We start from the raw sequence: 15,178 nt of genomic DNA on the forward strand, positions 1-15,178 counted from the left end.
GCATATAGAATAATGAATTGATCTTTCATTAATAAGAGGAGAACAGCAGGGAGCAGTCATGCTCTGCACTTTCTCATGAACTCCTGCAAATAAACTTCATGTGGTTCTTGTTGTGTTTGCTGTGCGGTAAATGCTCCTGACTCTTGAATTACCAATATACCTTCAGTGCAAAATATACATGGTTTGATTTTTTTTACATAAGCCAAGCTATTTATGGTCATATTGTGTGGGCTTGGAAAGAGTCATTGCTTACTCCCACACATGGTGAGTTTTACGCACATGAAGAATGCTTGACTGAATGATTCAGAAAAAAAAGACTGTCATTCACCTTTCAACCGTTCACTAATGAGGTCCGTGTTTTTCACATCCCTGAAATCACACCTGTCTGCTCTCATCAACTGCCCATAGCACATTTTTAATGGACCCTTGCTGAATTCAAACCTCCTATGGATGATTTAATTCACACATACGTGGATGTGATAATGTCACACTGGGTCTTTGACACACCTGAATAAACAACACAGAGGCTTGGCAGATCCGCCAGGCTAGTGATGAGAGCTAAAGCCATCAGGGGACACTCAATATCAGCCTCTAACGCTGGAATATGCACAACTGCATTACTAAGATGTGAATATAGCCTACTGTGCAAATGAAAGACACAGTAAATACAGTTGTCATTGCAAGGACAATGTCAGTGTCTGGTGACCCAAAGTACACATTGCCCGCCCCTCTCTGTGTGGATCATCACTGCGCTAGCGTCTGGGACAACAGTCTTTGCCAAATGATTACTTTGGCTGCCTTTTTCCCCCAACACAGTGGCCCTTGCAGCTGCAGAGGCTGACACTGTATTCATCCACTTATTCAACACAGGAGAGAAGAGTCAATAGAGATGGAAGTTACAGCTGACTGTCACAGAGAATCAGAGCAATGTTTTCTCTTGAATTGAAGGTGCTGTAGTCATAACCTCTGCACTCTCAGAGAAAGATAAGTCAGTGTAGTTCTCAATGCAACTGTAGCACACTGCTGTTTCCTTAAATCGCTTTTCAAGTGCAACAAATAACATTTCAAAGTGTTCATGTCTGACTCAGATCTCTTACCTGTTGCTATAAGTTTTTACTTTGAGAGTTTGTCTGGTGGAAACTGAATGGAGACGTCCTCTTTGAGCTGCTGATTTACAAGTATATTTTGAAGCTATTTAGGAACATTAATCCAGAGCAGCGGCATATAAACTTGTTTAGTCAGTTTGTTCAGACAATGATCCTTTAGATTGCCCTGCTAATAAAATGTCACTTTCCCTTAAAGTCCCATTTAGTCATTGCAGAGTTTCAACCTAGGTAATGGTGTGGAGAGGACACCTTGAAGCTTTGCGGACAGGGCTGTCCCTGTGGCTCCATTCCATACTGTAATTTCTCTGTGCTACAGAAAGGTGTACACAGCTGCATGATGAGGCAGGAAGTTTGCAGAGACACATTTTGGACACATTTCAGGACAAGTAGAACAGGAACTCTTTTTCTGAAAGGCCGGTGCAAGTGGGGCTGCAACTAACAATCATTTTCATCACCAATTAATCTGTCCAATGTTTTTTGATGCACCCACATTACTACTGTTAGATAATGCCAGGCTAGCTGTTTTCCCCTCTTTCCAGTCGTTGTACTAAGCTGAGCTAAGCTAACCAACTGCTTGTGGTAGCTTCATATTTACTTACAGACATGAGAGTGGTATCAATCTTTTCATCTACTGTAACTCTCTGGTAGAAAGCGAACAAGCATATTTCCCAAAAATGTCAATGTCCTTTACTTTACCTGTCAGTCAGTTATTTGATTTATGGACTAATAGTTTCAGCATTAGGTGCAGATGACCAGCTTTTTATTTTGTGAAAACAGGTTCTCCAAGGAATGATCTTAATCAAAATAATAAATACTGTAACACTTCATAGAAAAAAATCCCCTTTGCCTTGCAGTCTTGGGAAGTCAAACAACAGGGTCAGCGAATGAACAGTGTCCGTAAAGCTTACAGGAATTTGCCATCTTGCAATCATGGCAACTAAAGCATGGTGGATCCTTGCTCACATGTCAGCTTGAAATGTTTGGACCCATAACTACCAGCGCCCACTGATCAGTATTTTTTAGGTCGCATCCTCCTCCTCCACTAGTCTTACTGATACCTGGATAATCCTCTCAGATCTGACATCAGAAGAATCTCTGAGGACTGCATGTATAAGTAGAGCCCCCCACACCTCCCCCCCCCCCCCCCCATGAACAAGGAGACATATCAAACCCCGTGAAAGCTGATATTGAGCCGTGACGATGACTCACCCCAAACCAGAGCAATGTCTTGTACATAATACCTCCCTTATGCTCAGGCGATGAGTAAATGTGGGAAATTGTGAGTAAGCGGGTCTTATATAATGTGCTCCCCATTTAAGAAGGCTTTGTTAAAAATGAATAGGTAATAATGTACACAAAATGGTATTGGTGCCGCAGGAATTCCTTACATAAGATTATAAAAAGCAAGTTGGTTTTGAGATCTGAATGAATATGAGCTGTGGCATGAAACAATACTAAGGACGTTTAAGCTTATATACATTCACACACGTATTCAATGAACCAACCCTACTCAACTTAAAATATGTATATTCTTATCCCCTCTCTGCCTTTTAGTACTCAGAGAATTAGAATTGAGAAAGTAGGTTAATTTTTCAGTGGAATCGGGGGATTAAAGGTGAACAAACCTGGACACAGAGACCTTCAGGGTCCAAAGTGAAGACCTTGGTGGAGGGAGGTGGTACAAAATTCTTACAAGGAGAGTCTTAACACCAGCCTGGTGCTGACAGGCAGTGAACTAGAAGAATCTTTTTTGTCCGCCCTGTAATGAGGCAGTCAAGTACACTCAACAGTGTGGAAAAGGGAGATAAAGGAAAGCTGGAAGTGGTGCAGTATTTGGTGCCTTTTCACTGTTGCTGTGTAGTAGATAGATGAACTTTATTGGACTGCAGGCTGGTTACAGGACTAAGTACACTTGTAGAGGCAAAGCAAAAGAGCACAATCACACATATCTATCTATCTATCTATCTATCTGAATGATTGTCAACATCCCCTACAGTAGAGAAAGGGTGTGAACTTGTTGCATTCAGCTGTGGATCATATGTGTAAGTTGATAAAACAACAGCAAGAGCAACAGTGAGAAGTGAGAAGTTTGTCCGTCTAAAAAAAGTGAGAATCGGGACACCAGAAAATAATTCATTTATTACAGCAAAGTCTGAAAATATCTAAGTGTGACATCACATCACACTATCTGTTTTTGGTATAAGTATCAGTATCATTAAGCAAAAATACACCACCACACACAAGAGGACAAAGTGAACTGAGGAATGCTAAGTACTTACCAATAACTATTTTATTAGCATGGTAAGTGTTTGAGGGGAGATCGTTACACAGGCAGGTCAAGTTAATATTTGTGTCTGTATATTTCTCATTAAAGTGAGCATAGTTATCATGTCTTTACAGTTTCAGATGGGCTTTAAATTGGGTGATCAGTTATTGGAGGGCAAATATTGGTTTTAATATTCCCAATTTTTTCAAATGGCTGCCTACTGTGTGGACTATCTGAGACAATTACTTGATTAGTCACTTCAATCCACAAAAGAATTAACTGGCAACTATTTTGATCATCATATAATTGTGTGAGTCATTTTTCAAGCAAAGTGCCGGAAAATCAACTGGTTCAAGCTTCCAATGTCATGATTTACTGCTTTTTCTCTATTTTATATCTCTATAAATTGGACTGTTGATCAGAGACACTTGATAACATCACTTTGGAGTTTGGAGAATTCAGACATGTATTTTTCACTATTTTATGACTCACAGTGAATTTTGGGGCCTCCTATTTGTCAAGTAGTCACGCAATACAACCTGGATTGACAAGTAAATTTACAGGATCTTTTTCAGTCTCCCAAACTTGTACTCTTTTTGATTTTTTTTTTTTTTTGAATATAACACAAGAACACGTTAAGCTACATACACACATACAGTTCACACATACAGTTCAAACAACAAACATAACCAAGCTTACAGTATCTTGATAAACAGTCAGGATATACTGTATTGTAGTCAGATTTGATATTCAGAAGAACCACCTGCACCTACATCAAGCCTGGCATAATTAAGTTCTTACTTCCTATGTTCAGTTGCGGAGCTGTTATTCACGGCAGAGTCACGACTCATTCGTCATGGTCAGCCTTAAGGGACTGTGATTCAGTCAAGGCCACCTGTTAGTAGTAGCCACTGGAGAGCTATTCATTTCTCCCCTCCATGATGCACAGAGGTCCCCACAGAGGCCAAGGAGAAACACTTAACCATCTAGACTGGTGACTCTAACAGTGACTTCCTGGTTTCCTGACAAAATATCTCCTCTTACCATCATGAAATTTTTACTCTTTATTATTAATTGATGTAGCTGGGACTGTGGGAGGCAGATCTTACAAAAGGAATGACTGTATAGCTGTGAGCTGAGAAAGTGATACATATCAGGCCATGGCTATATATGGTATAAATCAAATCTCAGTTAAATTATGATTAGGGCTGCAACTTACTATTATTTAATTGTTTTTTTCATCTGTCAATCATTTCTTGAATCAATCAATTTATTGGTTAGTCAAATCACCCAAAACATTCAATTAACAATGAGAAAAATGAAAGAAAAGCAGCAAATGCTTAATAAATGACTCAAATCATCAATCAATGTTCTAAATTCCAGATTGATAAGTGATTAATTGAACCATGTCAAATATACAAATGGTAAATGTCATCATATCACCCAACCATACCCCTCAGTGAATCTTGAAGTTTGTCATAGATTCCTGTGTCCATATAAAGAAATGAATGTGATGGAATCTAATATGGTACATCATTCATACAAACATAAACACCACTGAGTCATCAGCTAATTGTTTTCTACGCCTCGCTAAAAGAACATCTTTTTGTCTGTAACATAACTGGATGTTGTACTAACAGTACTGTCACATTGTGGATCTATAGCCGCTGAGTAGTGAATGGGGATAAGCTGCATCTGGACGCCTTGTTGAGTTCTGCTCTCTGTGGACGCCCTCACTGTCTTTCAGCGGGCCATGAAAATGGAGTACAAATATGACGCCAGCGACAAAAGCTCTACATCATGCCTGGTCCCTGTGGATGCCGGAGCAGATTAGGCATTCGACAGTGTTTGAGCCATGTGTTGCTGCGGCTGTTGTTTGTGTGTGTACACCTGCATGTTTTTGGCGTGTGTATCCATGTGTGCACTGATCTGCAGGAGAACAGGCAGGTTTGTGAAAACTCATGCAATAGAAAAAAAAACAAAATCGCAAAATGTGCCAGAACAAGGCAATCAGGCAGTTGAACAGACAGCCCTCAGAGTACAGAGAATGAAGACCCAAATAGTGCTGAACACCTGTCAGAGACCCCGGCGAAAAGGCAGTATGTAATGGAGCTATTTAGCCTTTAAAAGATGAGGTTAAATTGAGTTCAGGAAGTTGCATACACTATGCTGTGAGGGGTAAAGAGCTAAGAGAGGAAACTCCTCTGGGCGCTGAGTCTGTGGAACAGTGGAGACACATTTTGGAGGAAAGGAGAAGAAAAGGAGATGGAGAGAAAAGGACAGGGGGCTGAATTAGGGAGGCAGAGAGGAGATGGATAAGAGTGAAACAGTGTGAGGAGAGAAAGAAATGAGGAGGCGGCGGCTTTTGTTGAAAGAAAGCCAAGAAGTTGTCCTAATTGCTAACTGGCCACAGTGAGATGATGGATGGTCTATAGGAGACCATTAACAAAGAGGCAGTGGCTGTGTGGGTCTGATTTGGAAAGCCTCTGCGGCAGCTCCAGTACCTGGACAGTTTTCTGTGGAGCCTGTGTAGACCTTAAAGTGATCTAATACCTAAAAATACTCAATTCCTCTTTTTACCTTCATCTGTTAGATTTTTTTGATTTCTGTCTGCCAACAAACATATGACAAATCAACTCGCAGAGGCCTGAAACCAGCTTGAGATGGATCATTCATCGTGATTTAGTTGAATTTATTAAGTTCAGTTATTGTGAGCTGTGAGCAGGTACTGGAAACTCTTTTTTAACGATGCGTTTAGTGAATCTCTGCCAAGCAAGATATATGTAAGAGTCGTTTTCTGAACAGTATTACATATTTTGCACTGAAATTAATGTAAAAGAATGAGAATAAAACAATGCCAGTTCTTATTTCCCAGATATTGTTTTGTCTGACCAACACAGTCTAGAGAGTTTCAATTCACGTGTCAAATCAAGAGAAAATCAGTACATTTTCATATTTGATTAGCAAGAACCAGTGAAGAGTGTTTTAAAATTTTGCTTGATAAATAACTTTCTTCTTTCTTTCTCTTGCTATTCTTTGGAAGATGGTCAGCATTAACCAAAAATACCATATTCCTCCTTTCACATTATCCATTAAAGAATTCTTCAGTCATCTCACTCCATCTTTCCTTCCCTTTCAAATTGGTTTGTAAGGCTGTGCGACACAATACCAAAAGTCATATCATAATCAAAAGTCCTACTGTATCCATCTTCTTATTTCCACCTTCTCCAATCAGTTAGTTTGTAATATTCACAGAAGCACTGCTGGTGTCTCTCTCTCTTTCTCTCTCACACATAGAGACACACATAAATCAGTGTATTGTATCTTCAAACCTGCATAGCCACAGTGTCCCTCTCTCTTAACGAACCTGCCAGATTCAATCCGAGATAGATGAAGAGAGCAGAGGGAAAACCTGGGCCGCGTCGCTGATAAACACTCCTATTGGTGATGGAGAAACATAGGAAACAGGCGGTAAAGAGGTATAGATTAAGGATGGAGTGAGAAAGACGGAGGATGAAGCAGAGGCCGGTAAAACTCATGTATGTATCTAAGGTGTGATGAGGCAGACAGACGTTAAACCACCGCAGAGATGAGGGAAAATGGTATGAGGCCTTCTATAGAGTGGCTTTGTTGGCTTGATAGGCACTTACACTACAGTATTATTGAACAGCTCTGCCAAAGCCTCTCAGGAGATGGTAAATTAAATACATAGCCAGATCAGATAACTGTACTAGAAGGAATACAGTCATAAAAAGGAAATTAATTGAAGCATTTCATTGTGTTGTTGGACTCAGTGTGAGGAAGAAAGAGTGTCTAGTGTTCAAAATATCTCTGTTCGTCACTTATTCACTATTCCCTACATAATAAACACTCAATAGTTACTCTATTCTATATCTATATATATATATGTATGTATATATATATATTTTAGTGCTTTTTTTTTCGTAAGGAGTAGTTGGTACATAGCATTGACCAAAGCCACGTGTATGTTAGTTTTCAACACCTGTCCATAATAAGCTGTTACACAAATAGACACAGCTGCACAAAGAAACTCAAAACAACACAGAATGCAAAAATACACTGAACACACTGTAAAAAAAAATAAAACAATGAGCAGCACCTGATCACAACTACACATCGAAAAGCTCTTTAAAGACAGTTTCAACTTGAATCTAAAATTATGCCATTTGTGATTTCATTCACTGGTAAAGAGCCAGGCTGCGACTAATGATTATATTCATTATTGATTAATCTACCAATTATTTCCTCAATTAATTGATTAATCGTTTTGTCTTTAAAAAGTCAGAAAATTGTGAAAAATGTCTGTTAAAATTTCAAACAGACCAAGGTAATGTATTCAAATTGTTAGTTTCAATCAGCCAACAGTCCACAATCCAAAGATATTCAGTTTACTATCATATATGACATAGAAAAGTTTGGGGGATCAGTATAATACAGTATATGAAACTCCTTACTTATCAACTATTTTAATAATCAGTTAATTGTTTCCGTTATTTATCATGCAAAATGCCAACATTCTCTGGTTCCAGCTTCTCCAATGTGAGGGAATGAAATATCTGTGAGTTTTGGACTGTGGGCTGACTGAAACGAGTAATTTGGAGACGTCACCTTGCGCTCTGGGAACTTGTGATGGAATTTTTTAATTTAATTATTAATTTTTTAAATATTTAATTTTAATAATTTAATAATTTTTTCTTACTATTTTGTTTTACACTCATGGACTAAACAATGGAGAAAATAATCAGCACTCTAAATGATAATAGTTAATAGAAAAATAGTTCCCTACATGGTGAATACCAATGGTTATTGAGCAGTAGCGATTACAGATACAACCTTCTATTTTTGTTCCAATGAGAGTTTTTGAGGGCTCTACATAGTGGTTCATTTTTACATGAAGAAACAACCAAAATAAAACGGTGGAAAGGAAATGTAGTGCACCAAGGTGCAAATGTGGGGTGATTTTGGCTTCAGTCAGAATTATAGCAGAGTGAGTTTCAGCACCATGGACAGCACCAGCCTTTGCATTGCAGCAGGCTGCTGAACCGAGCAGAGCCGTGTTCTGTGTGCTGATAAGTCTGTCCCAGATCACAGATGCTTCGACTCAGCCGGGCTCTTGATCTGCTGGGAAAGAGGCCGGGCAAAGCTCTTTTTTTGTGTACCAATGACACATTAATGAAGGAAGCACAATGTGCCGATCCAGGCACAAATCCCATTTAATTTAATCATCCCATACATCCATGTAAGCCAAAAGCTCCAATCCAATCCCATTAAAACTGCTATTAGAACTGTGGCCAAGCCTTTAGTACAGAATTTGTGGTCATTATTGATGAGTTAGTGGCCTCTAGCAATTTCTTCATCAACACTGCTTCATCATATGGCCCAAACCTGTTTGACTACCAGACAATGTCTTTTTCATCACAGCAGCATCTCTCTGGCACAGGGGGACTGCAGGGAACTTTGTGTGGTCATACAAGGGAATGTGTTTCGTAACTGGGCAAACTCTTTTGTGGACAGTTTTTTTGTCAGTCCCAGACAGCTTTCACAACAGATTTTGCTGTAGGACTGACTCATTTTGGCTTCAATTTATGCGCTTGTGTCCAATCAGGGTCGCAAATCCAGCTGTCTCGCAAGGTAAGACGGTGACAGACGGTGATAGACAGATGGTTCATCCAGTCACCTACCTACCTAGTATTTTTTTAAAGTGCACACCCTTTTCCAAACAGTTTCCATGGACGACTTCTCAGATGGTTCTGTGTAACAAACCATCTGCTGTGTCAGGTTAATGTCCTCAGTATGTCTTGCATGATATGCATGACATGGCTATTGATATGGTTATTACACGCCATAATGACAAATACGACCATGCATGTAATGTCTTTTCCTGTTAAAGTATATCCATATATCCATGACAAATGAAGTTACTGGACAGTTAGCCCACAGACTCGTGTATGTATGTATTTGGTGTCACAAAATGAGCTGATGGCCACTGTTCATCCTGGCTGAGTTTGATCTATGTGATATCCAGCACATGGAATAAATGTAGCTTTTTAGACAGTAACATGGTGAAAAATGTCATGCTATTTTTAACTCAGTTGTGTGTAGCAGCTCCCCGTTCTAGTTGAAGCAACTGCTTGGGCTCTTACATCAAAATGTTTTAATAGGCCCAAACCATCCCACGCTTGCTGCACACTTGAGGGAATCCAAATATGAGTGGCATCTTGGTTGTGGGAACTTGTTTGGAGATTACAGTGCTAACAGTTGGGATTTGTACTGTTTCTCTGTGCACCTCCCATTGTCTCTCCTGCCTGGAGACCACAATGTGCTCTCCTCCCTGCAGAGTGGGGGGGACCCAGTGGAACTGAGCTATCGGCTTCTGTATTAAGTGTAGACTCAAAAACATGTACTCAAACACTCATGTGCTCGCACACTTTGTGGGTTGCAGGGAGTATTTACACATGCTCTATCGCTCCCTCTCCCTCTCCTCTCATGCACACACTTAGCATGCTTAATATAAATTTTTCAGGCATTGACCTAAATCAGTGGAAATAACAGGAATAAATTACACACCATTGCTCACCCACCTGACTCCACTACTGGAAACTATAACTAGCCTCGCTGACTGAAAACACCCACGCCCCATTGTAAACCCCCAGATAACTCACCTGTACGTAAAACTGGTGCCAGCAGGTTCCAGCCGAAGCCATGATGGCTCACATTTACATGTATTGCCATCTCAAGGAATTAAAAAAGACTGAGTAAGTAGGAGTTCAGGATATTGCTCAAGGCTGTGTTTAAAACTGTTTATGGACACATAGGCTTTTGCAGGATTGAAGCTGTGACCTTTTGTTGCAGGGATGTATTTCTAAACAAGGCCACCAGCCACTTTTTAGTCAGCAGAGTCTAAAAGTGTAATTTTATAATTAACCATCTCTGTGCAGAAGTAAAGCTTTTGCAAGCAGCACTTTTGAAAGATATAAAAGGAGCTGAATGAGTCAATATGAATCTTGCAGTTTGTTAGACTAATGTGATGCACTGAAGGGTGAACCAAGACTTCCATTACCTGATTGAAGTAAGCTTTTTGGTGGAATAGGATGAGATTTCTTATAATGGGAACGTAGCCCAAAACTTAACTGTGGACTGGAAGTCTTCTTGGACACATTCAGGGTCTTCTTCTTCTTCTTCTTTTGGTGATTAATGGGAGAGAATGGAGTGACATTTTTCTGAGGTTCGCCCTATTGTGTGGGTGACAGGAAAAGCACTTTTAGCAGGAACATTTTCGGCCCACTGGGTGGATGTGATACCTGCAGTGAGGCTTTCACAGTTGGTCAAAGATAGCCTGTCTTTTTTAGGGTGAAATGCAGAGGCGTGTCTGTGTGTGTGTAAATGTGTCATATGTGAATGTGCTTGTGTGTGTGTGTAAGAATCACCATCTATGTTTTATATAGTACTGTAAACAGTAGTAGAGTGTAAATCTTCACCAGTGTTGGGCAAATCTCTTGATAGTTTGAAGATATTGAGTTCTAAAGTTTCAGCATCGTTTGAGTAAAATGGAGATGGCTTTTTTTTTGTTATAGCTATTTGAACATATCAACAAGTTGTATAAAAAATAAAAGAAAGCCAATATGACTTGAGAGGAATATGCATGTCAGGACTAATGTAAAAAAAAAAAAATCAAATCAGTGCCATTTTAGTTGTCTTCTTTTCTATTATATTACACTAAATTGCTTGTGTGATTATTTACACACTCAAATTAGATTTCAACTTTTGTGTGCCACTAAAGTTGTGGGATTTGCTAGATGCAGATTTAGAAAATAATGGTCACAAAACAAACCAAACCAAAGATGATTCTGATGATTCTTAGTATGAGTCAAGCTCCAAAAACTCTTTCAAACTTCACACAGACAGTTTGTAACAAAGGCTTTCCATTAAAGAACGATCATCTCCAAGCCAAACCCGTATTAGCCCGATGACATCACATGGGGCACTTTTTTCAGACTTGGTGAAGCTCCCTCTAGAACCAAAGAAAATTTTATATAACTTTTTTCACAGGCCGAGTAGTGCTGACTTTGAGTAAAGTGATGGTGATGTGTAAAATCAGATGAATGCCCCTTTTAATATTAAAGACTTAATATGCACTCGCTAATGACCGACTAATTCAGTTTTGACAAAACAGTCATAAAGAACCTTCTTGCGATCACCACCAAAATCCAATCAGTTTGTTCTTGCCACAACCCAATCTGTCCACAAAAGTTTATAAAAATCTAAACTGATGAGTGAAAACAGAGCAGTCTGTCATACGAAGCTGAGAATGAACTAGATTCTTGTTGATGCTGCAGCAAGGCTTACACGTGAAGCCACCCACTAGTCCTCATTCTTAACACCAACATATGGTAGCAAACAAGGGCCTCAGGCATTTCCTATTGGCTGCTGGCCTCACTGACATCATTTCACTCTCTTGATGCCAGTCGCCCACACGCTGGAGTTTCACACTTGGGCTGTAATCACTTTGATGATCTAGAGGCTTGACCTTTGCAGACTCATGTAGCCTTACACCTGTTTTCCCAGAAATCAGTTTTCTTCCCAAACAAGTTACAGTATACATCATTCATGTTAGGATGAGTCATCTCAGCACATATCTAAGGAACACAGATGGCTTAGGTTTGTTCAGGACAGAACTGATTTATTAAGTTTAATAGCAGCTCAGTAGGGTACAAAATGTTTTTTTTTTCCTTTAAAGTAATAATTTAATTCAGGATATATTGTTAGATGAGAATGTTGTGCTCTAGAGTGGGCCTTCCAATGAACTATATTGTTATATGAGAAATGGAAATGGACAAACATGAAAAATGAGAAAAACAAGGACATGACCTCAGTGTGTCAGTGCCAGTTATGGTGAATTGTTATAAATTAATTTCATAATGAAAATGTCCTGAAGAGAAGAATAAATAGTAATTTTATTATTTATGTATTGTTGAAGCAGTTTGATGGAATGAATATTGGTAATTGGATATGCAAATCTGTGAATAGGGTAAAATTTCAAATGACAAAATAAATCTCATAAGAAGAAAGAAAGTGTTATAAAGCAAGGCTTTCAAATATGATAAATGTCCATGTCGAGTGGACTTTGTTCTTTTTTAGAGCCTGAATAGAGTTTTTTTGTGAACACGTTCATTAATCTCTCAGCCTTTCCTTTAATAAATCCCTCTATAGCTTGCCACTGACATTCCTGATCTCAGCCTTTCTTTCTCATTTGTACTCTTCATTTTACGTGGCTTCGGCCCTTCTGCTCTTCGCTCTCTTGCTGCTAGTCGTTAGCTGCGTGCCCTGACTGTGGCCGGGCCCCTGAGGCAGCGGGGCTACAGACAGATGGCAGCACAGTTGTAAAGCCAGGGGGGTAAAGCGAAGAGGTTAGCTGGCGTGGCAACGGGTAAGGAGGTGGTCCATTCAAGGGCACATTGTCAGTTGCCTGGGTTGAAGGAACAAGGTGGCTGGAGCGAGGAACCAAGGCTCTGTGGGGCCTGCAGAGAAGGGTTGGCAGCCTGATATTATAGCTGCGATGATTATTATTAGACCCGGGTTTGGTTTGGAGGTTCTTGCAGCAGCTACAATATAGTAACTAACGCTGTGCCTGAAATTACATCCTCATTCCCTCGTTCACTACACTCTGTATAGTATAGGCATAGTAGTTTACTCTGTAGAGAGCAGTAAATTCAGATTTCGGACACCTATTAATCATTGTCATTTTGTGTCATAATTGATGAGTGTAGTGTCCAACAACTGTAATTTCCCAACCATAAAATGTGATGCATTTCATTGCAGGATTGTTTTCATGTTAGACACTACACCCTATAATGCCCTCAAATTATATTACCAAAAAAAAACATGTAAATGTTGTGCACTATATAGAAGACAGGTAGTGATTTCGGACACAGCCTAACTGCCGTGCTTTGAGCTAAAGCTAACTCTAGCACAGCAACATGCTAATGTTTAGCAGGTACAATGTTTGAATGTTTAGCAGGTATAATGTTTACCATGTTCACTATCTTAGTTTCGCAAATTAGCATGCTAACATTAATTAGCACTAAATACACTGTACAGTTGAGGATGATGCGAATGTTGAATGTCGTTATTGGTCATAACCTAAAGTTGTTGTTTTTTTTCTTTTGATTTGATGATGGCATCAGGAGATGACCAAAGCCATTAAGATTCATCACCCGGGAAACATGAATGTCTGTTAAAAAAAAATTCAGGGCAATCCATTTAATGGTTGTTGAGATATTTTAATCTGACCCAAACTAGTTGACCGACTGACCGACAGACATCCTCGGAGCCAATCCACTAGCAGGGCAAAAGAAATGAAACTATGATTAACTGATTTGGATAATTTCTTTAAATTGTCTGAGTCAGCCACTAGGTTGACAAAATCCACAACATTACCATGCGAGTGCACCTGGCTGCATTCACTTTAAGCTGAAAATGTTGAACTGTAACTTGAAGGACAAATGGTATTTTTTTACTCACTTGACAGTCCTCTAAGGCCTTTTCAGCATTGATATTCCAGCGATCTGAATGCTGATTGTGTTTGAGAGGTTTAAACATCTGCTCGTAAAAATAAGATGTTACATGATAAATACTTGTTTCATGTATTTGTAATGCAGTCAAATGGTGCCAACTAGGTTAATAGTGGAGTGCTGTCTTATTCAGATTTATGTTTTAATACTACAGAGAGCTTTAAAAACACAAACCCACTCATTTGATCGGTCTAGCAGGTGATTCAGCAAAGCAAGGCTTTGCCTCATACAACCTCTCTTCATTTGATATTATCCCTCTGCTCAGTGTGATTTGCTAAATCTGAAAAAGGTCACAAACAGATTCAGAGTTGTATTCATTGCTGACTCACATTCTTTGCCTTTGTGGATGTCAGTGTCACCACAGAGCAACAGAGACTCCAAAAAATGTGGGTGTTTGGCGCTTCATTGTTGACAAAGCTCTTTTTCAAGAGTTACCTTTGATTTTTAGACTTCCTATATTTTAATAGAAGAACATATTCCAGTTGCTTAGCTCACCTTAGGCACTTGTGAGGCAGGGTGTGCTCAATGTGTACATGTGGGGAGAGATCTAATGCTCTTGAATGTGCTGACAAGCTGGTTAAGTGGGGTGTGGTCCCTGGTGGCACACAAACGCGCTCTGTTTTAGTTTTCTTGCCAAGTCACATTATCATATTGCCTACTGTATTCCAATCTTAAATCATTTTTGAGTTCACACTGCACTAATGCAGTATAGAGTGTAGCATTTGGAGCTTATATTTGCTTGTATTCTTGAGGTTGTTTGTGAATAATATTATGTTTTCTGTTGAGAATTTTATCTTGTATCCCGTGTAAAGCCGTGATGCCATGGCCTGATTGGAATTAGAGTGTGCACAGGCTTGTGTGTTAAAGGGGGACTACTGGCATACAGCAAGCGGACTATTGGTCCACTGCATCAGCATGACACATGGATTCAATAAATCCTATTTGCACTAGCATATTAATTAGAATTGCATATCATCGCCACATGGTGCATGTAGTCCATTCATGTTTATCTGACACACATTTCGATGCTTCCTCATCCAGCGGATAAAAGAAATCTCCCTGTGCGTGCATGTGTTTTCACCTAATTCCTGTGCTCTACCCAGACTACTGTCATTTTCTGTGAACAACCACCCTTCTATGAAAAATGAAGAGTTACTTGATATGCATTATAAATAGCTGCTCCGTGATTGGGCGAGCCGAGATTCTCCTGCAAG

At 39.5% G+C, this 15,178-nt stretch overlaps 1 protein-coding gene across 2 annotated transcripts in view; it reads left to right on the plus strand.

Annotated features, from left to right (window-relative positions):
* phactr3a (phosphatase and actin regulator 3a) overlaps positions 1–15,178 on the plus strand; it is a 31,581-nt gene that overhangs the window by 1,091 nt on the left and 15,312 nt on the right. The gene's annotated exons all lie outside the window — the stretch shown is intronic.

This window comes from Thunnus albacares, chromosome 5 (assembly GCF_914725855.1).
Source record: "Thunnus albacares chromosome 5, fThuAlb1.1, whole genome shotgun sequence".
Taxonomy (NCBI): Eukaryota; Metazoa; Chordata; class Actinopteri; order Scombriformes; family Scombridae; genus Thunnus; species Thunnus albacares.